Source organism: Amblyomma mixtum, chromosome 6 (assembly GCF_055824585.1).
Source record: "Amblyomma mixtum isolate Tamu chromosome 6, ASM5582458v1, whole genome shotgun sequence".
NCBI classification, from domain to species: Eukaryota; Metazoa; Arthropoda; class Arachnida; order Ixodida; family Ixodidae; genus Amblyomma; species Amblyomma mixtum.
Window position 1 is genome coordinate 6,561,815 of NC_143017.1, and position 27,652 is coordinate 6,589,466.

The 27,652-nt window shown below is 48.0% G+C and overlaps 1 long non-coding RNA gene across 2 annotated transcripts; it reads right to left on the reverse strand.

The window, feature by feature from the left end:
- Positions 1-711: 711 nt before the first annotated feature.
- Positions 712-11,054, reverse strand: LOC149338135 (uncharacterized). Of its 2 annotated transcripts, none has more exons than XR_016283386.1 (4): positions 10,837-11,054; positions 10,683-10,740; positions 10,147-10,265; positions 712-2,347 (listed from the first exon to the last, which is right to left on the reverse strand). It is a non-coding gene; the product is annotated as an uncharacterized LOC149338135 (long non-coding RNA). The 2 variants fall into 2 exon arrangements; XR_016283385.1 differs by lacking the exon at positions 712-2,347 and adding an exon at positions 4,374-5,538 and having other exon boundaries at positions 10,837-11,052.
- Positions 11,055-27,652: the final 16,598 nt, after the last annotated feature.

Sequence of the window (27,652 nt, forward strand, 5' to 3'; positions counted from 1 at the left end):
AGAAGAAACAAAAGTATGCAAGCTCAGAACAATAAAATGCAACTAATAAACTACTAAGAGAAACCCACAAAGAAACGGAATGCATGCAAGAGAGAAAAAAGATAACGACATCTCCCAACAGACTAACGCAGCAGCCTACGCACTCCTGCAGTGGCGTTGCGCATGAAAATTAGAAAGATCCTCAAAAAAGGATAAAAGCAACATTGTTCAAGATGTGCCGGAAGAACCCCACAGAAAAAGAAGTGTATACAAGGACAAGCTCAAGAATTAATAAAAAATAGTCAAGACAAACAATGAAAAGGTTTCATTGAGTCAGACCAGTACTAATTAAGAGAAATTATCAAGTTTCAAATCTTGGCAGTTAAGCTTGATCAACCCACAACATTGCCGCTTTAGCGGCTTCCAGCGCTGGCACACAAAGGGTCACAAGCTCAATATGCTAAACTCAAAACCTTAAATGGGGGGGGACACCAAATTTTCGGCTGCAGTCTTTGTTTCAAACATTGCGGATTGCCCCAGGGCACGTGATACATGCTGCACAATTCATATATGCACAATAAATAATTTATTACCGCGTTATTTATACTGAACGATTTCGGTTGCAGTTTCTGAGTGCCAGGGTGTGCTATGACGTCACTCTCAAGGAAGAGCAGCAACCCTGGTCACACGGGCTCCAGTACTGCGATATGCCGAGCAAAGATAAGTGGGCAAGGGGCAACATCAAGTTCTGAAACCAAGCAGCTCACTTGGGACGATTTCAGTTGGTATACACAATTTCTTTATTGTATTTAGCTTTGGTTTTTAGGTTTGGAACACTTCGCCCATTCCAAAAGGATAGAAAGATGGAACATTTTCCAGGAGTCTCTTTTTGGTGATCTCGCGAGTATATTGTGCAGATAAGCAGATAAAATTTGTTTTGCACAATGCTTTTTTAAAACAAATCTTTGCTTTCCTTGTGCTTTGCTATGTGTCCGAAATTAGAGCTAGTTCTTAGCAACGCTGTTGTTCACGTTGCACTTTGCATAAGCCCTCGCGATTTGGATGCCAACTCAAAGGAGCAGCATCTGCTTGCATTGGATGAAATACTCTCAGTGCGGTGCACTGCTGCTACCCGTACTGCACATAAAAGGCAAATCCAATCCCACTCAAACCAATACCTTTCCGCGTGCTTTACATAGTCGAGTTTTCTTGCGGCGTGGACAGAATAACAAACATCTGCGGACAAAAAGAGCCGAAAACGTAGCCATTAAATATGCTATCTAGGGGAGCTGAAGTATTCAACAAAGACAATTAAAACGGGGTGTCTGGCAAGCTACTCATTTCGAATTTCGGAAGGCCGAAGTGAGAAACATAGTGGTGATAATAATCGACAGCATACATGATCTATTGACAGAACAAATTAATGAAGCTGCAAAAGCTGCACAGAAAACAGATATGCTTTGCCTGTTCGAGAAAGCTGCTTTCACGGAGTCCAGCTCTTTATTATAGGTGGCTATCCTTTTCTTTTTTCTTTCAAGCATGTGTTGTTCTCTGCTAAAGGCGTGTCAACATGAAAAATTTTCATTTTGAAGCAGATAATAGTAAGCAAAGTTCGCAGCAAATACGACTGAATACTCTCGAGTAGTTCAAATATAAAACAGATAGTTAAAATTACAATTAAAACTTATTTCCACAAAATGCAGCAATGAAAAGAAATATTCCACTCAAATATTTTACTCCTCTTGGTTTATCACATCCTAATGCTTTTTGAGCATCTCACTGAATGAGGGGAGATCATGTAGAGTGGTACAATATAAAGCTGTGTTCAGAGAAAAACGTGACAGCTTGAATTTGAAACTGCCAAACAATTTCGGCAAGTGGATATGCTCTTGTCACAGTTCAGACACTGAGAAGGTGTATAACATGATGTGGCACATTGCCAAGGAACAAAAGACAACACACAAAATGAATGAACAGCAGCGTAAACTACAACACGAGTGACAGCTTTCGCAAGACTACCTCTTCCACACTCCCTCGGGACACCTAGAGGCTGCTCGAACCGTGCAATGCTGTCCCAGATGCAGCATTCTTGATTGGACATGGCCAGCTTAAGTTTTGCGTATGGGTCTCACGACACTGGAATCCCCGGCCATAACGGGCCCACAGATGCTGGCACATTTCAATTAGGAATCTGTGCAACAATTTCAGCAGGTGTTTTTCTTCTCACAAGACGAAAAGTGGCCAGGTGATCTTAGATTTGGAAGTTTGTTAAAATTATGCTCACAAGTTTTAAGCATGAAATGCTTTTAGCTCCCGTTGTCGGCAGTGTGGTGACGTCACGCCGAGACCGAGAGCCAACATCCGGGCACTGAAAAAGATTTAACCAGACTCTCTAAGCCCTCCTACAGGACCGGCATACAAGCGCCGGTAGCTCTCCAAACAAGTTACAAAAAATAACTGCTTCCAATGTCTTCTTAATTTCATTTCATTTCATTTCATTTATTTTTCCCTTAAAGGCCCGAGGGCATTACATAAGGGGGGAGCAAACTCAAGATTTGTACGAACAAGACAAGAACACTACAAAGAAAGAAAAAAAAAATAACATTGAAAAGGAATAGAGATGTACAACAGGTAAGGGGCGTCGAAAAGGTTATACAATATGTAACAAGTAAAAAAAAATTTAACACATGAGTAAACAAAGGCTAAGGAATGAAAAAAAGCAAGGACACTTGTCTGTCTCAAGCACAACATATAATTGAAAAGATTTCACTTACGAAAAATGGTCCTTTAGTATTTCACGGAATGATTTGCGATTAGTGCATGATACAATGGTGTTTGGCAGGGCATTCCATAGAGCTATTGCGTGCGGGAAAAAGGAAGAACTGAGTGCTAACGTGCGACAGTTCATGCGAGCGATGCTATGATTGTGGTTCAAGCGGCTAGACGTCCTATGGGGGGGTTCTAGTTTTGCGTTCGAGATATCACTCGAGCTGTGCATTTGATAATGCGCCGAATTATAATTTCGGATAACGCAATCAAAAAGCACATACATGCCACGATACACTTCGTTATCATACGTGATCTGCTAGGGGCTTTGAGAGAGGGCCGCTTAGAGCAAGAGGGGAGCTCCAGGGCGAGAAGGGCTTTGGGCGGAAAAACTGCTTCCGCGCCGTCCCCAAGGATGGCGCCGCGGTCCCACACTCACGCATGTAAAAGACCGGCCGCTGGGCCTTCAGCTCATGACATTTCCCCCTTTGGCAGGCAGACGTACACACGCTCGCGGAGTATTCGAACACGCTGCATACGCTTCTGCATCGTCCTGCATTTCAATGCCGCCACCGTCACAGCTGCTTAAGCCGAGCAATGGAGATGACGCGTAATTGCTATTTCACAAATAACCGAGGAATGAAAACAATGATCACAAAGATGAAAGGCAAACAGAAACCGGATACAGCTGACGAGGCAGGGCGGAAGAGATTCCCCAGACACTCACAGGAAACGACTGCGTCCACACGGACCAGTGCACAGTATGTGTGGTGTGGTGAACACTAGACTCATTTCAAGATTTCGACTAGTACCATCTGTAGTACAACCAATGTGTTATGCCCGTAAACATTTCATGCTTAGTCCACTCTCTGTTACAGGAGAAGCAGAGATTTTTTTGCACTTTTTAATGGGTCATGACAGTGGTGGTCATATGTGCCAACATTAGAACTGCTTTCACAGAAGAAACAATGAGCTCCACTTTAAGGAAATGCTGGAAAATTATCTAAACGAACCACTCCGTATGATTCAGGGGATTCATAAACCGCTCTTTGTACTGCCAGAGATTGTTTCAGGATTTCAAAGGTTGGTTCGTTGATTGGTGAAATGCACTGTCTTTTCCTGCTTTTCCAATGAAGGCACCCTTTGCTCACCTGGCATCCCTTTTGACAGCAGCAATGCCATGGGACAAGGACCAAGCGATTTCCACAAGTAACAGCTTTTTATAACCTCACCAGCACAGCTCGAACCTCAAAGAAACTAGCCTCTCTTTGTTTCTGCAATGGCCTACAAGACTGACGAGGCCCGAGAGCAAGATTTCCAGATTGATTTTGATGCCACGCTAGGGTGGCGCGGCACTTCGCATGAGTACACTGAAAGTGCATGAATTCTGCACATTACTATGACTATGGCTTATTCCACAGAAAATATTTTTGAATGCAGCTATGTCTATTCATATGCAGCAGCACAAATTTAGTGAGCAGTGTGGCAACCTGTACAGAACAAACGAGTACATGCAATGCTCACATCATAGATGACAAGAAAAGGACACCCAAAACAGACAGGCTGCCATGCCTTATACACGTAGAAGCAAAAATATGGCACGCCAATGTGAACAGACCGCAAGTACCGTTAAAACTTGCGGCAGACGACTGCGTTAATTTCAGTCAGTCCTTTTTTCCAACTTGGCCACTTTCTTGACCGTATCCCTCACAATACCCTGATTTTTCCGGGTAAACAAAATTCCCCTGATGATTCAAGGTTGCTACACACCCTGTAAAGCCATCACAGCCCTTCAGAGGAATACAGTAGAACCTTACTGTTCCGTTCCTGGTTCGTGTAATGTGCCGTATAACAAACCCAAAAATTATGTGTGTTACGCTATTTTTCTTTACAATATAAATCCTGGATAACTTCCTGAAATGATTCCCTGGTGTACATGTCCATAATTTCGTCAAATTCTGACGGTATGATGTATTCAGAGACCAAGAGGAAATGCCAGCCAAGCTAGTCGTCATTTTTCGATAGTTTGCCCAAATGCACCTGAGCACTGCGGAGAGGGCTATGCACAAAAGCAAGGAGACAAAGCATCTTAAGAGCAGCGGCGGCTCATCCACACTACACAAGTGCAACGGGACAAAGTATCTGAAAATGCCAAGGAATAGTTGGACTGGATGTGCCATGAGGCTCCAGCCCCATGAAAAAGGAAAACTTGGAAAGAACTTCCAAGCGCTAGAAAAGGAACTTTCCAAAATTTGTATTAGCGCATACACACAAATGTTTTAATGAAGTGAAAGTGCCGATAAATGCCAGGGATTAGCAAATGGCGCAAAACCTGGACAAGGAGAAAATTGTGTGCAGACCAGCAATCAAATTTTTCGAAGCTCCTAATTTGAGCTTCTTGCATAAAACACAGCACTCTTAACATCCACGAAAAAAAGAAATAAAATAAAAGGAGACAAAATAAAGGGTGGGGGGGGGGGAATGTGGCAAAAACATTTGCAGACACTTTCGCGTCAGGATTTTGCATTCATTGAAAAGCAGAGTGCAATCACCTTGAAATCAGTGGGTGGCCAAGTGGCTGCCTAGGGAACTTCTCAGTGTCCTTAAGTTCTTACGCAAACGATGATACACCACCCAGTTTTCCACATGTGACAATGCCCAAGAAAAAGGAATATTACACACCACACAGCATGTGCAGAAGAGGGAATGGCCAAGAACATTTTGGAGCAGTCTTTGTCGCAAGCCAAAATTCCATTAGGAGCAGTTTTCCAGATTTGTAGCAGGTGACCAACACTGAGAGAAGGTAAAGATACGGATGTGCAGCGTGTTAAGCTAACTGTGCCAAGGTTTAAAAAACTACTGGCTGCACCAAGACTAACAGTGCAGCGTTTTTTTTAATGCATATTATTTAAAAGGAAAGCTCACGAGGGCTCTTAATGCATACGCCACACTGACATAAGACATGTTGCCGACATGCCTAGCCTACTTGCAGCTGCTTGATGCGTATGGAAAGAGAGCACTCTCCGCTCCCATCATCAAGGAAAGGGGGGTGCCAGCCTCTCCCCACCACACCCGGGCCCTGTCACCAACCTGTTTGCAGGTGCTGGTGTACGAGCAGTCACAGCCCCTAGCCATGCAGATGTGCCCATTGCTATAGCTACTGCTTATCGCTGTCGCATGACTTGGCCTCTCTGCAGCAGATTTCAGTTTTCCTGCATGTGCCGCACCTACCACTGCTGCGTTGCTGGCTGATCTGCACCTCTGTGCAGCTGTGGTCCAGCCCCACCTCACTGTGTTGCCATATTAGCAATGTTTTCATGGATAGCATGCTTCCCAAATGAAATAAGCTGCAGTGTGTCTCACACCAGGGCGAAGCTCTAGTATTGACAGCCACACTGCCTGTGAAGGGCTCTTTGCAGATGTTCTGCAGCACGATGGCATTGTCATCACCATCATCAGCCTGACTACGTCCCCTGCAGGGCAAAAGCCTTTCCCATGTCTCTCCAATTAACCCTGTCCTTCGCCAGCTGTGGCCGCTGTATCCCCACAAACTGATTCCCCACCTAACTTTCTGCCGCCCCCTGCTATGCTTGCCTTCTCTTAAGCCCGAGTCACACTGCGGAAACACGACGACATGGACCAAGCACGTTCACAAGCGAGCCGTCAACAAGTCCCCTGACCAACTCGTCCTACAACTTCTTGTCACACTGCACGAACGGCAGAGAAATGAGACAGGTTGCTGGGGTGTTGCATCGGTATGACAGCTTCTGGGAACCGGAACAATAAATAAACAGCCTTCGTGGACCCGGTTGGCGCTGTTCGCCGGATGGGCGAATTTCCTGGAGACACCGCACCAACCAAACCAAGCACTTTGCGGTGATTCACCGCTTTTGTGCCTTTCGTGCTCGGAAACGTCGTTTGCAAAGTGCAAAAAAGAGCATTTCCTTTCGTGGTAATGCTTTCTGCTGCGGTACGGCGTCTTGCAGGCATGTGATAGAGACGGGAAGGCTGCCGTGGAGAAGCACGTTCGATCCCCGTCGCATTCTTGTGAGCGTACACTTCTGACGAACGTGGCTCTGTAGGGAGCCAAAGGGAATGTCTTGTTCCAGGGACTGCCTCGGCCGCGAGCTCCAGCAGTTTCTTGACGGGTTTGTGCGCGAGAACCACCCAAGGAGGAGCTGGCATACGAGCGTGCCAGTTGCTCGCGTAAACATGCCGTCATCGTTCTCGTGCTGCCAGGAAAGTGACCTAACCGCGATGATTGAAGAGAGGCGTTTTCCATGGGATATAACAGACCCAAACTATCAACGGTGTGATTTGAAGGAATCTGTGTTTCAATTGATCACTAGTTGGGACCGTATTTCACAGGTGAGCGCAAGTTACCAGTTACCTGTCCTGCTATTTTTGAACTTGAGATGAAGAAGAAAGCAGTGCTGCATTTTTTTTCTTTGAGATAGCAATCATAATAACTTTACTGGGTTCCATTTCATTGGAGGAATGATGCGTATCATTGTACTTTTTTTAGTACTTTGGCAGCGTAGAACAAACTGGATGAATCTGCCAAGATTGTGTCGTGATTTGTAGTGACCGGCCGGGTCGATAATGCATAGTGGGACAGCAGCGCAAAATACAAAATGCGTAGAAGTAGACATAGGGCACAGAATCTACACGCCTGCAGCCCATGTTTAATTCTCTCGCTTTCGCAAACGCTCAGGCGCCTTTCGCAGCTAGTCCATCATCCAGCGCGGTTTCTCTGCGGTGGCGGCTCGTCGTCCGAGTCAGAATCGAGCAAGGCTGCACCTCAGCCGCCGCGAACGATCATAGTTCGTCCGATATTCTGCAAAACCGCCAGTAGCTACGGCAGCGCAAGGTGTCTCCACTTTTCGCGGTTGTGCACACGCACGGAGGAGAGCGCGCGAGCAAGCGCCGGGGAACGCGATTGAAGTGGTTTTTCTGGTGTGACAGAGTGCTTTTGAACAAGTGGCGCACATGAGGCCAACACAGGCTGGCCGGAGAGAGCGACGTGTTTACCCACTGTACGTGTTGACGCGATGTGACAGGATCGCCAACTGTTCCCGCAGTGTGACTCGGCCTTTAAGGGTTAACCCTTAAAGAGCAGCGGTTATTTTGCCTTCGGATTACATACCCTGCCCAAGCTGCGTTCGAGGCTGAACGGTCGCTATGCAGTTAAAAGGTTTCGTGTGTACATTTTTTATAATGCATCAGGTATCATCTTTTACCAGGTAAGTGGATATATTTCGGCTGCTTTCAGTGTGGGCATATTGCCGCCTTGATCATAGTTTTTCCGCAGTGCCACGAGGTACGCCTTAACGAGGTTTCACTGTACTCAAGAGTAGTAAGGTTGCTGAATTTGATGCGTCTCAATGTGAAATCTGAACCGATTCATGCACCTCCAGAAGTGAGGCCCATGACCAAAACCATAAAACTGAAGTTCTGATCTACTATGCATTCAGAACAGGTGCTGCCCTTGATAGCCTCACAGATAACTTTGACAACAATGACAACACAGACATCAAAGTTACCCTTCGAACTATAGGTCTCCACCATTGGTGCCATGTTTGCTGCTGCTCTATGTCATTTTCCACAGTGACCCACTCACAACTCACCTCAATTCTGACCGCAGTGCCAATGAAGTGCCCAATCCAGCAAAGAACTTTTACGTGGTACTGTGCGGATGGATCTTTTGGCCATGCCACTGCTCTAATTACATCACACCACTTTCAGTCCCATGGCGACATTCCCAGCAAAGGAGGGGCAAGAAGGAAGTTGGAACACCACGAAAGCCAAATGTACAAGAAGGACATAGTGCAGTGGCCTCGCTCAAAGCTCTTGTTCAGAGCTCAAACAACACAGGCATTTCTGGCTGAGCTTACAACTTTTGTCCCACCCCAAGTTGACAGCTCACTAGCCACACACACCGCAACAATCAATCAAGATCTGGAAAGACGATGTTAAGCCATCTGTGCTTTAACCGACCTGAAATTTTTACCACTCAGTCCAGTAGATGACCTCGGTTCTCTCCAGCGATACACCCAGCCATTACTGTTCACAGCTACGGTAAATTACCATTTCGACCTCTCAGATTCCCTCATCAAGAGGCATGAGGGCAATTGATTAACTGTTTGGTTCTTGGCACCAAGAGGCATTAAGCAATAACTACAATTTCTGGATAAACACTCCCTGAAGGGGCCACAGAAAATCTTCCACCAATGCTGCAAATTATGCTGTTTGAACGGGCACTACTTTTTGTTGTTTTATTTATTAGTTTATCTGTACCTCGAAGGCCCAAAGGCAGCATTACATAAGGGGTGGGCTGACATGTAACCTCCTGCCACAGAATTTTTCACAAAAAGCAAACTGAAGAGCTAAACTGCCCATCCCCATCCTTGAGGCTTTTTTTCCCTCTCATAATTCCTACTGCACTGAAAGCCCTATGTTGGTGCTTGAATCTTAATGCCACACACCCATAGGTGTGCCGCACACACCTTTTATCAGCATAGCACCCCATAAGATCATGTTAATGCCCCATTTGGGGTCAAGAGGTGCAAGTACACAAAACAGTAGGAACGAAACACAAACACTAATGCTGAGTGAGTCATCCCTCTGCTCCATCTTTAAGCTGCCTCAAAAAGTGAAACTACAACAAATATCTACTTTTAACTTGTGGAAAAAAAAGAAAAAGAGACAAACATAGAAGGAACAACACAAACAACGCTTCGTCCTTGTCTTTCCATGTGTTCTTCAAATATGGGAACTACTCCCTCTTTCAGCTACCTGTCCTACCTACCTTCGTCTATGGCTTCTCGCCTCTGTTTGTCTGTAGGGGCACAAACGTTCCCGGTTTCAGACCAGGAGGCCCACTTTCAAAATTATAATTTGATAGATCCGTAAGAGCCTAGTTGCTTTGTTACTTATACAGGCAGGCTTTGTTCACTTGGGGTGAACTGCAGGTGAAAGCCATCTAAAAAGTGAATGTTTCCAAGCTTTCTTTTTGTTTCTTCTTTCCATGTGGCAGCCAGGGCGAAAAACTGCCACTCACCCGTGCAAAGCAAATGGCCACATAATCATCATTACCACAATGACCTGTCAAACACTGTAACAGTGCCTTGTGAGCTTTATGCACCTCACAAGCTTCCAAAATATGAAAAGGACATCAAGCACTTTGTCCACAATGTTCCCCTTCTTAAGGCCTCTTTGCAATATCACCCGTAATAAGGTATTAAGCTTAGAGGCCTTGAAAGAAAGCTTGCTTTTCCAGTTGCCTCATGCGCTCCATGCTAGTTAGCTACGTGGGTCCAAGCACCTTCCCCGTGTAATACCGAAGCTCAGTGCAGGTGGCACAGCACTAGTTTTAAAATTCACAGGAGGTGGAGAGCTCACCTAGTGGCGCCTTAAAGCCTTTGCTGCTTCCGCATTCTATCGTCCCATTTTGTTCAGCCTCTGCGCCAGCAAGAGAATGCCGGACTCGATGCAGGAATCGGGTTTTCAAGTGCCGTTTTCTGAAATGAAAATAAATTTAAAAGAACATGTTTACGCGCTGCAGACACCAAAGCGTAATCGCTTATCTCGCCGCAATTAGTGCCCCTGTTTCTGAAAGCGGCTCGTATGGATTCACAGCAACACAATTGTAAAATGAACTATTAAATCAGTAATCTATACACTTTCCTATTAGCGGGGGCACAAAAAATCGGACCGCGCACAAAACTCACCGCATAAACGGTTAGTTCAACTGGACTGTTGTCAAAAGTTTCCCGCCTTTTTTTCGGGCGCACGCTAACCATGCCTGTTTTACATGACCAAAAGTTACGTTGGGCCGGGCTGACAAAAGGTACAAAAACATACTCAGCGCATATTCTCTTCTGTCGAACTGCACTGAGCTTTTGAGCAGAACTCAGGATAAAACAGACGAGTCTCACCTTTAGGGCCTTTGTGTCCACTGCCGGGCAAGCGGGCTCAGTGCTAGCTCTGGGTGATCTGCAAACACAAAATATTCGGGCGCAAGGAAGTTCAAAATGAAATGCCGAATGCCATATAACGGGCAATCACTCAATACATACTGTACATACATACCAAAAGACAGGAAGAACAGAGAAATTGCTCACGGGCAACACGAGCGCGCGTAGCTCCCACCGTCCGGCCATTCTCCTACTGCAAGCAATGCTCGGCTCGGCTGTAGCTCGGCTCAAACATGACAAAACAACAAAAAAAATGGCCGGACGTGGCGTCATTTTTCAAACCGGATGCGACGTCACGGGTGAAAATAACGCTTGCGTTATTGCGACCGGGTCGCAGGAGACACTTCCGAGCTTTACTACAGCAGGTCACCGCAAGTGTAGCCGACTGCGCGGCAACGGCCTTGAGCCGCTCCGCAGCTCCACCCTGCCCTCCACCCCGGGACTAACAACGTCGCTTCGCCCCGGTAGTTCCACCGCCGCCGCGCGCCCCTCACCGACATAGTTGGCCGTGCGCTGGGCGCTGCCAGATGGCGCGCGCTTTCATCGAAAGTTACTCGTGTAGGCAGTGCGCGCTTCGCCATGGATCCCATCGATACTAAGCCGTCTCACAACCTCACACAGAGGTCATTGCAACACCGTCGGGGAGCGACATCAGACCAACCCGTTGATATCACCCGGCGGGCCGCGTACTGGGAGAGGAAGCAGAATGCTGATCGCGACAGGCTTGCGTCTGGGACCGAAGGAGAGCTGGCCGGACGGCTCGCAAAACGACGACGCAACGAACAGGAACGGCGACAGAAGAAGACTGGCTGAAGCCGCTGTAACGTCAACCACATTACATGTTGAAGTGGAGCCGCCGTCAAATGAACGGTTGACCGACCACGCCATTAGGTTAGCCCCGTGTGAATCGGCGACTGGCTGATTTCCTAGGGATTTACTGGCAACCGGTTTGGCAACGTATGTTCGGTATGTGAACGACTGCGACATGCCAAAGACGTAACGACGGTGAGTGAAAATATGCTACGCACAAGAGCCTAACAAAAGGCAACACCAAGTGTAACCAAAGCTCTTGCTTTGTCTAACTACGGTTGGAAGAGTTAAACCTGGGCAATTTTCTTTTAGGAAAGGAAATAGGGGAGTAACATTTTCACTTGTCTTGGTGGAGAACCGAACTGCGCATGAAACGCAGCTCCTGATTAGATCGCCTCTTCCCCCTTTAAAGGTCGCCGGTTGGAATCAGTACCATCAGTTACCTCAGCTAACTAGCAGGTCTATGGTGCTCAAAACGCTAAATCATATGACAACATCTGGAAAATTCTGCAGATACGGTTGGCATGATACAATTTTTTTCCCGTCGCGCGGTGCCGACAACTACCACACCGACGGTTTTTCGACCAAAGGAGCTGTATACGCCGTCACGTAATAACGCGCTACGAGGGCGCTGTAGGCTGCAGCGCATGCAAGCATTCAAATTGCGTGTGCCTGAAACCGAAACAGGAAGTCTCTCACCCAGCCGCTTGGTGCACTGCAGTCCATTGGGCCACTGGGCCCCTTCGGAGTGTCCGCTATTTATGAATCCCTTTCTCTGCGATTGCACTGCGAAGGACTCATAACGTTGCTGTAGAGACTAAACGTCGATATCAACCGCGCAAATATTAACACATTTGAGCAGTTGGTATTGTATGGCCGTGCCAAACTTGTCAGTGAAGACCCAATCACATGTGTGCTGTGCTTCGATCACATTGAAAACATCATGTTCATTCTGGCCAATAATACTGTCGCAGTTTCCGCCCTACCACGCTGTGCAGCGTTTCAAGGGAATGGACTTTTGACATCACGGAAGCACGCACGTTCACATTCTGCTCTGGCTAAGCGGGGGCCCGTCGATCCCTTAGGCGAACACATGCCCCAGGCGCCAAAGATGGCCTAACACGTTGCCTCTGTCGATATCAGGCTGCTGCAAAGAACGCGATGCCAGCTGCACGCTCACATCCCCATATACTGCAGAAATGGCAGCAGGAAATGTCGCTTCAATGAGTCCGTCTGGCCGATGAAAGAAATTGTAATTATTCTGCAGGCGCAATCCACATCCAAAGCAAGCATTCAGTGTAACAAAGAGTTGAAAGCACTCTACGATGTCATTCACAAGGCGCTTGATGAAACGGTGTACGAAGACACTAACGAATTCTCGGCTCATCATATCATCGATAGTCAAGGTGAATACGTCTCTCTAGTTTGACCAGGATTACCGCGAGAGTCCGTTATGCTGAAACGACACACAATGCAGACGAAAGTGAAGTAGTTGAATCCATGGATTGAATCCATTTTGGACTCAAGCAAGAATATTCAATTTGTATTCGACTTGTACGCGTGTGCGCATTATGTCGTCGAATATGTGAACGAGGCCAACAGAGGAATGTGAAACTTTCAGAAAGAAATTTAAAACATTATTCAGGTATCCCAACAGTCTGAAGTAACTACAACGAAGGTCTTCGCCAGATAGTCTTTGAAATGATAAACGCCATGTAGACGTCGGCGCAGGAAGCTGCGTGGTTCCGGCTTGAGCTTTCAATGTCCAACACGGGCCTTGATGTCATTTCTAACGCTCAGTAGCCTGAGCAGCGTGGGCAAGGTCGAGTCTATGCAATGATGGCTCAGGTGATTCACGAGGCCAGCACCGACCCGTGCAAGCAGTGTACCTTGGAGCGGTGTGAGGAGAGGGACGAGAGCCTTCGGCACATCACGTCTGCTGAATACCTGGCAATACACAGGCCGCTGAACGGGACGCTACGAAGGCGAACCACCGCACTTCGATATCGCTTTTTCCCAGAAGATGATGAATCGAACTTCAAACGCGAACAGAGTTCATGAATACCTTTAAAGAAAACGACACGGCAACTTTGCACGAGAAGTACAAACACAATACAGACGTTCAGGAATTGTACAAAAATTGTTAAACCATCGATGAGACAAACTTTCGCGAGTCTGCTGAACGTGCTGTCTAGACGAAGAGTAATGTCATTCCGCCAGAAGCCTTCATGAACATGAACCAGGCCGCACCGCTTTGGCTCACGGAAACTTGGATGGGTCCTTCTGACAGCTGAGAAATGAACAGGTACACTTTTCTGTGTGGTGCTCGCAGAACAAACAATTTGGCTACTTGTGTAGCAATGTACCCTACGATTTATTACTAAGTAAAACCATTACAGCTCTTCAAAAGGTGCGATCACAGAAAAATGTGTGCTTTGTCTCATTGTGGTGTGTTTAAAAATCGCCCTCAGCGTACAAGAGTTTCAGGCGGCATAATTTGTTCTTGGGAACTTTCCTTCAGAACTGCGCCAACGTCCATTCATTCTTGTAGGCGAATTCAACCAAGACGCTTGCCACCAAACGACATTCCTGGACACATTGCAAAAATGTATCAGCCGTTCCCTTGCAAGCTCATACACAGGCTTCACGAAATCCCGCAGTACGTGCACAGATTTGGCGTTACATAATAACTACCCCTTAAAATGCGTCAAGTATGTGTCTACCTACTTCACATATAACAAGGCGATGATAATCTCTCTCGATCCCTTCCCTTTCTTCCGCCTCCCACTTGTCCACTCTCTCGCGACGACTTCTCCCCGACTGCTACCCAAGTAATGAAGATATGTATACCACTAAGACATCGTTGGCAACCATCTCCACATCGACGTTGACGTACGCATTGCTTGAATCAAGAACACATGAAAGGTCCAAACAAAACAGACTGCATCTTCCTATTAGGCCATGCGCACTAGGCAACTTGCGTCACTTTGCAGAAGAATTCCCCATAATCGGCGGTCTGGATCCTCAAAAACATCCGTACATTTCATTTACACGAAAACATGATTGCATTCAAAATACAATTACAGATGCGGCCACGAAGAGAAACTATTTGGTATTCTCATACATGGGTGGTCCTAAGTTTGTATTTTATTGAGTGGACAATTTTATCGAGTGGAATTTTTTATCAAGTGGATAATTGTGGCAGTACTAGGATTCCAAGCACGGTGCTCGTGCACGCAAGCTGTTTGGTCTATGCTTCCGCTGCAACGAATTTCTTCGCACCATACTAATTCACGAACACGGTATTTGAGCAATTAGCGACTGTAGGCGCTGTATACATTTTAAGGAAACTTTTGGAGCCAAAGCTGCATTAGGCTAGCAGAAGCGCATTTCGCGGTGCATGGCAAGGCCACTGCTACCATACCAACCATGGGGCCGCTGGGACTTTCAATCATAAAAGAACAGAAAACAGAAGTCTGGGCGGAAACCGAACCCGGGCCGCCGGCGTGGGAGACAGGGACGCTGCCACTGTGCAACGAAAATTTGTGCTTTTTTTTGTCTTTCTTGCTTACTTTGACAGGTTACAGCAGGTCGAGAACATATCTTCTGCACTGCACTCTCGAACATCAAGAACGGACTGGTGTTTAACGCACGGGATAAAATCAAAACTGTTAAAAGGAACACAACTCTCTCACATCAGCTCGACAACTTCATCTCCAAAACATAGCTCCTTGTGCACTTCACGCACGTTAAATATGCTTTCTTTAAAGTAATCTCGGACAGACCGCGCATCTTCATCGCAATGTCATAAAGCCATCCTGCTTCCCCTAATACTGTGCAGGCCAAGAAGGTAAATTAAATCGCATTTATAAAGATCCGCCTCAACGTCCAGGAATTGTGTCCCATACGGCGTCAAGTACGCTGGAGCACGTCTCAAAAAAGAAGCGTATCCCCGAAATTAATCAAGACGTGCTCTACTGACTCTGGTTTGTGACACAACAAGCACTCAGCACTTCTTGGTACAAACAATTCCTTCTCCATCCATGTTTTCACCGGCAACGTATCAGGGTGCAACTTGAAGAAAAACGTCTTTCCCAGGTTGTCGAACCGGCATTTTTTCGGGTTCGGTTCGGGTTCAGGTTCACGCCTTTCGGGTTCAATTCCGGGTTCGGCTCCAGAGGGCCATTCCGTTCCGGTTCGAACCGGTTCGGACCGTCTCGAACCGGTTCAAACGGGCTCAGGACAAAAAAAAAATATAACGCCGAGGGGTTTCAGTCAACCTTGCTATGCGTTTTCTTTTTTCTTGCACATCACGGTACAAAATAAAAAATCCAAAGATTTTTTTACAAGAACATAAAACTGGGCTAGTTGGTAAGGGTTCATGAAAAAGGACAAAAGGAAGTCTGGAGACTACACAGACGCTGACTAACAACTGGTTATTACATTCTCAGAAAAGTATATGAAGGCGCAGGACACCGTGAACAATCCAAAAAACAGAAGAGCAAAGATTAAAACTAAAAAAAAACATACTGCACATGCAGATCATAGTCGAGTAATGACAACTTTTTCAACGAAATTCGAAGACTATATTCTATAGTAGACGGCGCTCCCCTATCTCCTGGAGCTCACACAGTTGCCAAGAAAGCCTGGCTGTCACAAACTTCGGCGCATTTTAGAAACAAAGAAAAACCGCCGCGCGCACGGCGTCTCGCCGGCGCGAGCCCAACGGGAGAGAGGGAAAGCCCCGCCGAGCGCGTACCTCTCTCTCCATCGCCACGGCGTGCGCCGAAGGAATGAGTCATCCACGCCGAAGATTCTCGAACATGGGAGTCGGTTCTTCTGCTGACCGGAGGAAAAGGGCGTAGCCTTGCGTGCACTAAGTCACGTCCCCCTCCACTGCACTCGGACGTCGGCGACGCCGCCACGACGGCGCCACGCTAGAACACGCTGGAACCTTCGCGAAACGACTCCTGACTCTGACCAATGGGGACGCGCGGCCGGCGAGAGAGAGAAAGGGAAACTGCACTGGAGATGCTGCGTGTATGTGCGCGCCAACTTTCGCGCGTAGAACGAACAGACGTGAGAGCGAGCCTATAAAAGAAGGACGCTGACAGCTATCAGTCAGTCCGGACCGCCGTTTAAGCTTCGGAGAAGCGCGCCCGTTCGACTCCCAGGGAAAACACCACTCGGCCAGCCACGGACCAACGAGGCAACGTTCGCCAGTCTGCGGGACGGCATCGTCGTGGAACTCTGGTCGTCGGACTGCCGCAGTGCCCGGTGAACAAATTGTGTTTTGTTTGTTTACCTCTCTCTCTTGTGTTAGAGCACTTTAGGTGCAATATTGCCTTTGTATTGCATCTTCTCTCGAGTTTAACATTGCACGAGTGGCATTGTTCTGTTAATCACTTTGTATGTGTTTGTACTAGTGTTGTGAAACCCTCTTTATCCTCTCAATTGCTGTGTAAACTTTGTTATTGTTTGTGAACCTTTGGCTCCGACCCATTCTCTGGCTTGCGACCGGCGAAAGCTGGGCACCGAACGCCCAAAAACCTCTTGTCACTTGGTAGCTGGTCTCCGCTGAGTTTGCCACGCTGAGTCGAGGGCATCTCCTTTGAGTCCGAGACCGCTACCCCCACACGCTCTAAGGGTGTCTGGGAGCTTCCCACGTAAAAGTGCGCGAAGTCTGGGTGACAATATATTCTGGCGTCCGCGACAGGACGTTTGGTGTTTGCAAGCACAGAGAACGGAGAAAGAGTCGGAAGGAGTTTATGAGTCGTAAACGAGTGTTTAGCAGCAGAGCGATATAGTGAGGTGCCGCTCCCAAGCGGTTAGTGAGGTTCACCGAGGAGAGGTATTCATTGCCTTGAATGTAGAGTTCGGTCTCCAAACATGAGCTTCAAGGAGCTAAAGGAGCTAGTAGAGGCCGGTCTCCAGATGGGGATGACCGGAGCCGAACTGCGAGAATGGGTGGACCAGGAAAGAGAGAGAGCTCGAGTAGAGAGAGAGAAAGAGAGGCAAAAGAAACGAGAAGAAGAACAGAGAGAACGTAAAAGGAGAGAGGAAGAGGCCGAAAGGGCTTTTGAAATAGAAATGGCAATCATTCAGAGGAAGATTGCTGAAATTCGGCGTTTGAACGACGTCAGGAAGCCTGTGGAGCTTACCCCCGTAGAGGCCGGGTGGAAGACTAACGAGTCTAATTTGTTGACAACCACGGAAGAGGTTGTAACTAGCTCCACTAGTGAGAGTGTGGTTGTGGAACAGCCTGTTCCTGCAACTGAAACCTCAGAGAGTGAAGAACAGACCAGTGTCCCTTCCTCAGGAAACTGATTGTGTAGCTACTGCTGAGGTAGTAGGCACTGAAGTAAAGGCCAACCTGACGCTTCAGTCAGAGGGAATCCTAGGGCAGCCGCCTGAGGACGATGAAGCAGTTCGGGTCTCTATGGAGGAGTCCGAGTGCAACACCTCTGAGTCCGGCAGTGATGACCACGAGAAAGAGTGGTTAAATGGCACTGAGTGTGAAAGCTCATACGTAGCTTATTTTGAAACGAATTCAAGCGCACAAGAACACGCACACAAGAGAGGAAAGACACAGGACAGGCGCTAACTTCATCTGATTTATTCGCAGGTAAGAGAGCAGATTATATACATAAATGTAGACATGCGCAGTAAAGAAACACATCGTCAGTTCACAATGCGTGCTCGAGATACCTGTACTCTGCGTGCAAAAGATTAACAGACGTGTCACTCACACAGTCATGCCCCCTCTTCCTGATGTGAAAGGCTTCTAATAGTTCACGTGCCGTCTTATCACCGCCTCTGCCAAGTATCTTCATCTCTTTCAGCCGCGGCTCGCACGCTCTGCAGTTCGCACAATGCTCTGCCAAATGTGTCCCTCCGCACAATACGTAGTAATACCTGAGGAGAGCGCACTCAGTGAAGACCCGGAAGCCGTTCCGAGTCAACCCTCGAGCAGCGAGGAGGGCTTTCCCGAAGAGGAAGGCGAGGAAATTTTTGCCTATGAGGAAGGAGTGGGTGCAGTCGAAGGAAAGCCTTTATACGGCTGCACAGTAAGTGACCAACTGATGGAAGGAATCAGTGAGGAGAATAACTCTCCAAAGAATCCTAAGCCGAGTTTCGAGCACTGTGCACGAAGCAAGGTCAGGAAGAGGAAAAAGAAGAAAACGCGTAACCGAGAAGAAACTTCAGCCCATGAAGAACAGAAAGGGACTGAACCAACGGTTTCAGAGGCCGTCTTGGATGATGCAAGTGAAAATGAACTGGGTGTGCTCCATAGCAGAGCTTGGAAGAAGGAAAAAAGAAAAAGGTATGAATCGGACACCACCAAAGCAGGTGAAGCCGAAAAGCAGATGCCCTATAGAAAATTCAGGAAGAAAACGGGAAGAAACAGAACCAAGCTGAAGACAGCTGAATCGAGTCAAAATGAGCTGCGCGAACATCGCAGCAAAGTGAAAAAGAAGCTGAGACGAGCAAGCCCAGCGTTCAGCAACGACACCGTCTGGAGGCGAAAGCGCAAAGAAACGGGCGCACGCCAAGAAGGAAAGCACGAGAAGTGGAGCCGTCATGAGCGAACTGGCGTAAAATTTGTTCGCAACAGACGCGCTAGCCACAGGAAAAGAGGAAGAGCTCGAAGCATGAACCGATGCACGGAGAGCAGCACGAATAGGAAGCTGGGCTACAACAGCGTTCGCAAGAGAAGCCTCAGCATGAGGCGGAAGAAGACTAGAACGCACGACAGGAAGAAAAGTCAGAGTCGCGTGCGTAAGAGAACCACGAGTGCGGCCGAAAGCTTGAGCGAAACATTCCTACGCCGAACCAACTTTGTAGGCCAAACCTGGAAGTATAGGCGAAAGTATGCCTCATACTTGTGTGCTTCCTGTTTGCAATGTTAATGTAATGCCCAATCTCGGCGTGTTTTTATGTGCATTGTGAACCCTGCATTGAGTTGTGTATGTGAAAACATCATGGTGTTGATGTATATATTTTCACATATAGTTTGTGAGCGCATGCATGTGTGCGCGAATTGTACCGCCGAACTGCGGCGTGTTTTGGAGTGCAATCTGTCTAGTGTACTGTGTTATGTATGTGAAAGCATCAAGGTATTGATGTATGTATTTTGGCATTCGCCACTGACTTTGTGAGCGCATGCATGTGCGCGCGAATTTTGTGATTTGTGAATATTGTTACACAATATTCTTAAAGGAAGGGGCAGTGTCACAAACTTCGGCGCATTTTAGAAACAAACAAAGAAAAACCGCCGCGCGCACGGCGTCTCGCCGGCGCGAGCCCAACGGGAGAGAGGGAAAGCCCCGCCGAGCGCGTGCCTCTCTCTCCATCGCCACGGCGTGCGCCGAAGGAATGAGTCATCCACGCCGAAGATTCTCGAACATGCGAGTCGGTTCTTCTGCTGCCCGGAGGAAAAGGGCGTAGCCTTGCGTGCACTAAGTCACGTCCCCCTCCACTGCACTCGGACGTCGGCGACGCCGCCACGACGGCGCCACGCTACAACACGCTGGAACCTTCGCGAAACGACTCCTGACTCTGACCAATGGGGACGCGCGGCCGGCGAGAGAGAGAAAGGGAAACTGCACTGGAGATGCTGCGTGTATGTGCGCGCCTACTTTCGCGCGTAGAACAAACAGACGTGAGAGCGAGCCTATAAAAGAAGGACGCTGACAGCTATCAGTCAGTCCGGACCGCCGTTTAAGCTTCGGAGAAGCGCGCCCGTTCGACTCCCGGGGAAAACACCACTCTGCCAGCCACGGACCAACGAGGCAACGTTCGCCAGTCTGCGGGACGGCATCGTCGTGGAACTCTGGTCGTCGGACTGCCGCAGTGCCCGGTGAACAAATTGTGTTTTGTTTGTTTATCTCTCTCTCTCTTGTGTTAGAGCACTTTAGGTGCAATATTGCCTTTGTATTGAATCTTCTCTCGAGTTTAACATTGCACGAGTGGCATTGTTCTGTTAATCACTTTGTATGTGTTTGTACTAGTGTTGTGAAACCCTCTGTATCGTCTCAATTGCTGTGTAAACTTTGTTATTGTTTGTGAACCTTTGGCTCCGACCCATTCTCTGGCTTGCGACCAGCGAAAGCTGGGCACCGAACGCTCAAAAACCTCTTGTCACTTGGTAGCTGGTCTTCGCTGAGTTTGCCACGCTGAGTCGAGGGCATCTCCTTCGTGTCCGAGACCGCTACCCCCACACGCTCTAAAGGTGTCTGGGTGCTTCCCACGTAAAAGTGCGCGAAGTCTGGGTGACACTGGCTCCTTATCAACGAAAGTGATGTATGGTGAAGCAACACGCTCATCTGCTTCCTTCCTGATCATAAAGGCCTAGACCATAGTAAAGATCAGGTTCTTCTTCTTCTTCTTGTTTGCACCAGAGGTGCCCCGCCAGAGACGGGTTGGTTTCAACTCGAAGACTGAAGCTCTTCGCACCAGGGGTGCCCGTCAGAGACGGTCTTGTGTTCAGTTGAGACGCAGGGGTAAGGCGAACACTTCAAATTTTATGTACAGTATTTACAATAAATACAAGTTAAGGCACTCGAGACAAATTAAACGCCAAAAAGGACAAACCAAACAACAAAAACGGTGGATCTGGCTAATACTAGGGGAGGCCCCTACTCGGCGTTGCCGAAGATGCGTAGCATCTCACCTTAGCGCAGAACCCCGCTTCCAGCTCCGGGGCCCGGTTTTAAAGCCCTAAAGGCCCGGCCCACATTTCGTAGCTTCCAATCATGTTGTGCTCTCAACATGATTGGTTCTCAAAGGCATGGCCAGCCCTCCGGCTTCAACAAGGTAAAACCACCCTCTCCACCACAAAATAAAAACAAACACAAATAGACGTTCGTGCCAGCACGTGTGCGAATCAGTACCGCGGGTGGGGGAACACCCGTATACCTGCCGGCGCGTTCGCGAGCGGCCGCGTTCCATGAAAGGAGACGCTTCGCTTTGAGCACCCCCAGCCGCGTCCCGATGACCCCCGCGAACGCTACCGAACCCTTACACGCCCTTCCCAAGATTCTACAAAGGGCTCAAATGCCACTTTTAGAATTCTAACAAAGGGATCGGTACGGGTCACAAAACCACCCTGTGGGTGACATACCGCAGCTACACAAACACTGGCACGAACAAAACCAAAAACAACAAAATGCACACGGGCACCAACACAACATCACGCAAAATGCACACTTAAATACACACAGTGGCATGCCTGCCGTGCGCCGTAACACAGCGTCCAAGTTGGTGCGTTGCACCCAGTTCACCAGCATGCACACCCGCGTCCTGCTCGACACACACACCGGCACTCGCAACTAGAGCGTTCAGTAGCACTCGCACGACGTCCGTAAGTGGCCACGTGAGCCTCCTTAGTCGCACCGAGCGTCCTTGTGTGCGTTCGAGCCACTACGCGTCTCAACACAATTAACGCCTAACTGCCACTCGACTCATTAGGCTGGTGCCACAGCAGGGCAAGAACTCAACAGCTGGTGCCCTCCAGGATCAAACACATGCCGGCCCTCGATGGGTCCAAATCCCTGACCACACGACGCCCCCGAGGGCACGCTCTCTCCGGCGCGCCAGCACGGGCCGCGCCCTGCGCAAGGGGCATATCCTCTCCTCAATCTAACCGTACCAGTGAGGCCGGTTTTACTACACTTGATCTGGCGTACTGCAGAGACGGGTTGGTTTCAACTCGAAGACTGAAGCTCTTCGCACCAGGGGTGCCCGTCAGAGACGGTCTTGTGTTCAGTTGAGACGCAGGGGTAAGGCGAACACTTCAAATTTTATGTACAGTATTTACAATAAATACAAGTTAAGGCACTCGAGACAAATTAAACGCCAAAAAGGACAAACCAAACAACAAAAAGGGTGGATCTGGCTAATACTAGGGGAGGCCCCTACTCGGCGTTGCCGAAGATGCGTAGCATCTCACCTTAGCGCAGAACCCCGCTTCCAGCTCCGGGGCCCGGTTTTAAAGCCCTAAAGGCCCGGCCCACATTTCGTAGCTTCCAATCATGTTGTGCTCTCAACATGATTGGTTCTCAAGGGCATGGCCAGCCCTCCGGCTTCAACAAGGTAAAACCACCCTCTCCACCACAAAATAAAAACAAACACAAATAGACGTTCGTGCCAGCACGTGTGCGAATCAGTACCGCGGGTGGGGGGACACCCGTATACCTGCCGGCGCGTTCGCGAGCGGCCGCGTTCCATGAAAGGAGACGCTTCGCTTTGAGCACCCCCAGCCGCGTCCCGATGACCCCCGCGAACGCTACCGAACCCTTACAACCATCTTCCTACAAATTCCACCAGTGTGATTAAACAGGAGACTTGTCTTTCTAATTGGGGAAGCAATGAGCAATTGTTCGAACATCACAGATGCGTGAAAAAAGTAGCGGTGTCGTACAATTTGGCTTTGCATTGCAGCGAGTGCAACGATTGCTTCCCCTAGTAGATAAGGCAAGTGTCCTGTTTAATAACCCTCTTTGCACATGTCGGGAGTTGGTCGAGGCCAATGGGATCTGGAAGGAAGCCAATGAGTGTGTTGCTTCACCATCTATCAATTTGGTCGATAAGGAGTCAGGCTTTCTTGGTGTTGTCCAGGATATATGGGAGTGCCGTCTGCTGTGGAAGATACTTTTCGAATTTCGTTAAAAAGACGTCAGGATGTGATGTGCATGCGCAGCATGGTTTTTTAGTTTTAACCTTTGTTCTGCTTTTTGGGGTTGTTTCCTGTGCCCTGCGCCTTTATACACTTTTCCCAGAATAAAATAACCAGTTGTTACTCTGCGCTCGTGTCGTCTCCCGTCTTCCTTTTGCGTGTTTACTGCGTTACTTGAGCATGAAAAAATTGTTTAATGTGAGATGTTCTCACTTTACCTATTTTATTTATTGTCCGCAGCAAAAAGACGAATTTTATGGCAAGAGCCGCAAACAGAAATGAACTCGAAATTAATCAAAATCGGCTATGCATACACGCTATAATCCACCTTCTGAGGTGTAGGACGAAAAGCCGATGGATTTTGCATCTACAAGACCGTCCTGCTTGAGCAGTTTGGGAGACCCCGTAGCGCGAGTAATAGGTCTTCCTTAAAGCTTTAGTGAGTTGGTACTTTCTCGTACGCAGTGTACTTACAGGGCACCAAAATTTTCGCCGTACGTGCCCTCTACGTTCCCGCGCACTACTGAGAAACGAAACTCTCATGTGTTGGCACGTATACATATACAGGCAGATACCTCTCCGTCACCCCGAAACCGACCGTCCCCCACCCAACGAGAGCCTCGTGGGAGCACTGGCTCTCCCTAACATGCAGAACTTACCAAACATAATTTATTTAAATAACCTATTCGACATCGCCTTTCTGACTCACGCTATATATCCCAAGCCCCTATAGCTCAGTAGGTTCAAAACCTCAGCTAATCGGGGTTTCTCACTATAGTAAAGTAGGAAATTTGTTTGTGTCAGAATTTTTGGGACTTTTTTGGGGGCGCAATGAAAGGCAACCTTTTCTTCAACAGAATTTTTTGCGCACTTGATAGAGTGTTAAAGAGTGGTTAATCTGGCGTGCACCATTTGCCCACCAATTTGTTTCAGCTATTTATTTTCAAAACTCAAACAACCGCTTTCTGGCAGCTGTGCTTAATAGGTGACTAAGTGCTCGCCCGTCTTTTCTGGACATGCTCGCGAGTGCTGATTCATTTGGTTTTCTCACTCTTCGCTTTTACTTACCTGCACGGCCTCTCCACAAGGCAGATGACAAATGTTGCGATCGGGCATTACTTCCTCTACCCATACACATAGCCTTACCTAGATTTTCTTAATACTGGTGTATTAAAGCAGTCAGTGGATGTACAGTGGAGCCCACTTTAATGGCCGCAGGTATAACGAACGTTCGCTTATTGCGAGCGGGTGTGGTGCTACTGTGAAAATAGGCATAAGGGCAACGGAAATTCGTCGCAGATACAGCGAACAACTCTGGCCACACCACTCGGTTATAGCGAACGAGGAGGTGGTGAACTACCCCGAGGTTGTAGAGGTCATCCTTCCGCTAAGGACGCAAAAGAAATACCGCCCCTCAACCTTCACGACGCCGGCCCGGAAAGAACATGTCAACCCAGAAATGGAATTAAAAGGCGGCACTGCTGTGCGCAGGCTAACCTTTAAGTCCGGCGTCCGATGACACTGTAAACGCTAAAAAAGGCACGGTAACGATATGCTGTAATTTTCTATTCAAATAGTAAGTAACCGCCGGCCAAACCAGCGTCGATGGCCAACGATGGAAATCATTGCCTACGCGTTCGCCGCCTCGGCAAAGCATCCCGAATGGAAGAAGCGCGGTGCGCGTGAGAAAGGGGGGGGAGGGGAGGAGGGGGCATCGTCAAAAGCGAAGCTACTGACCATGGTCGCGTATCAACTGACAACAGCGATTAGATAATTCTGAAATCTTTGCTGGCCATGCTAGTCGCGTGGTACGCATATGCATAGCATGTGCGGGCGGAGGCAGGGAGTTATGGTGGCATGCCTTATGCAGAGATCGCTGAAATGGACGCGGTCAAGTACGGCACGAGGACGGTCAGAGAGGTTCCAAATATTCCATGCAACAACCATAAAAAAAAATGGCTGAGGCTTAGCTAAGGTTAAGCCTAGTCAGATGCGAAGCATATTGATGGCTAGGCTTGGTAAAGTTCCTCGCTTTGTTCTTCAGTTGTTGTAGAGCGTTGTCGCCGAGCCGCATATTGAGCACGCCGCTTAGCCAGACGTTCATCCCGCTCTTCATCGGTCTCTGTGACACGCTGAAGCTTTCGCTTCTCGTTCAAATCAGCCCTGCTTCTGGGCGGCATCCCAACACCTGGCCGCCTCGTATGTGCCCGGAGAGCGAGGCAAGCTAAGCTTTATACCGCTGCTGTAGCGTCACGTGGTCAGCTGCAGCGCCTCTGATGTGGAGCCTCCACCGCCGCGGCCGACCGCGCGAGCCGGCAGCCCATCTCTCCTCTGCTGTGACGTCATGTTGTCACGTGGTGTCACATGGTCACGCTCAAGGTCAATGGTAGCTCCGCCGCCGCGCTCGACGGGCTGTAGTGTAGCTCTAGTAACATGCTTCGCATAAAAAGCCTACAAGATAGCCGAATAGCTTAAGCATCTGTAAACAAAGTTTCCTGTTGCGCCGCCATTAGTACGAATCGCGCTCGGAGTCAGAGGTCAGACTATGCATACTCTTTTAGTTATTCATTTTACTGCGTTAGCAGTATAGCCTGCTTTCCCAAAAATAACTTCGTTGCGTGCGTGCAGCCTCCATCCTTGATTCACACTCCGGTGGGCGTACATCAGAGCATTCACTGGTAAAATGCACATTCAAAAACTTTCACCCATCTCTCCACCCCTCATCACCCACCTGTACCCGATATAGCCGAGGCAGATTGTTGTGAAGGCCCAACGTATTCAGTCGCCCAAGCGTTCTACGAAAAAAACGCTAAAAAAGCATAAGCCTGTCGTGCCAGACACTAAGAACAGCAAATATTTTAAGAGGGTTAACATGCTGAGCTAGTTGGTTTTCAGACATAATAAAGGCTTTTTAGCGCAACAAGGAAACACAACACAAGAAAGACGACAACACGGGCGCTTACTCCAACTGTTTAATCAGGCGACAGCATACGAAATATATAGCCCTCCCATCGCATGCGCACGCGTACAAGGCACCCAGCTACACCATGCATCAATCTTATCACAGTAGGCGCGACAAAATTTTTGCTCAGCTTGATATAGAAAAACAGAAGTGTCACTAACACAGCTCAGACCCGCATTTTTTATATGAAAGGCTTCCAGAATTTCACGAGCCGTCTGATGTCTACCTCTGCCCAAAATCCTCACCCCGCAGAACCGTGGTTTGCAATTGTTGCAAGCCCTACAGTGCTCAACAAGTCGCTGGCCTTCATTATTTTCAATATCTTTTTCGTGTTCCCTAAGTCGGTCATTCACGTATCGCCGCGTCTGTCCAATATAGGATTTTCCGCAGGACAACGCAATTTCGTAGACAACGTTGGTGGCACACTTCACGAAACGCTGGCCATGCCTCTTCTGGCAGCCGATCTTTTGGCTTTCCCAAGTTATGCGACGGCTCAGCTGTGCAAGCTTGCGGGGGGCAGAGAATGCAACCGCTACTTTAAACCGGTTTGCCACTTTATTCATGCCGTGAGTGACTTTGTGGATGTAAGGTACCACAAGAGGCCTCTCATTACCCGCTGGTTCATTTCTGCAAGCGCCAGCCTTCATCTTCTTCAGGAGCGTTTCCGCCACAGAGAGCAGGACCGACTCAGGGAAGCCGGCTTCAACAAGCCTGTCCAATTGATTATTAAAAATAGCTTGCATCTCATGAACGCACGATTTCCGGAGTGAGGACTCTAAGCAGAGGGTTGCGATACCTCTCTTCACAATCTTTGAGTGGGCAGAATTATAAGTCAAGAGGCCCTTTTGAGCACGAGGGGAATAAGTCCAGCAAATGTGTCCATCTAAAAACTTTAGCTGTAAATCTAAAAACTGAAACATGCCGTTATTAGGTAGTTCAAAAGTAAAAGTTAGCCCTTTACCGAGTTTTCTAGAATCATCTAAAATACTATTCATCGTTGTCTCAGTGGACTGAGTCGGTTGCTTGTTTAAAACAATAAAAAGTCGTCCACATAACGAAAAACTTTAAGGACCTTGTCATTGTTATTATGGTTAAAACGATCGTGTAAAGAGCGATCGACAAATGATAAAAACATGTTGCAAAGTACAGGGGCTATGCAAGAGCCGATGCAGATGCCTTTATTTTGCATGTAAGGTTGCTCGTCAAAAGAGATAAAAGTGCTACTAAGATAAAATTGTAAAAGGGCTAAAAAATTGTCTACCGTGATACAAGCAGCATTTTGGAAAGAGAGAGCGCCGCTTTCATCAATGCACTCTTTAACTTCTGTTAAATCATCGATTAAACTTTGCACTTCTCCTCAAAGCAGCAGTGGAGTGCGGCGAAGTTCAGTGTGATGTCACGGAAGGTATGATTTCAAATTACTGCTGCTGTCAGCCACGCCCTGCCGTGCCTCGTTGGACGCTGCCAAACGTTCGGCGGGCT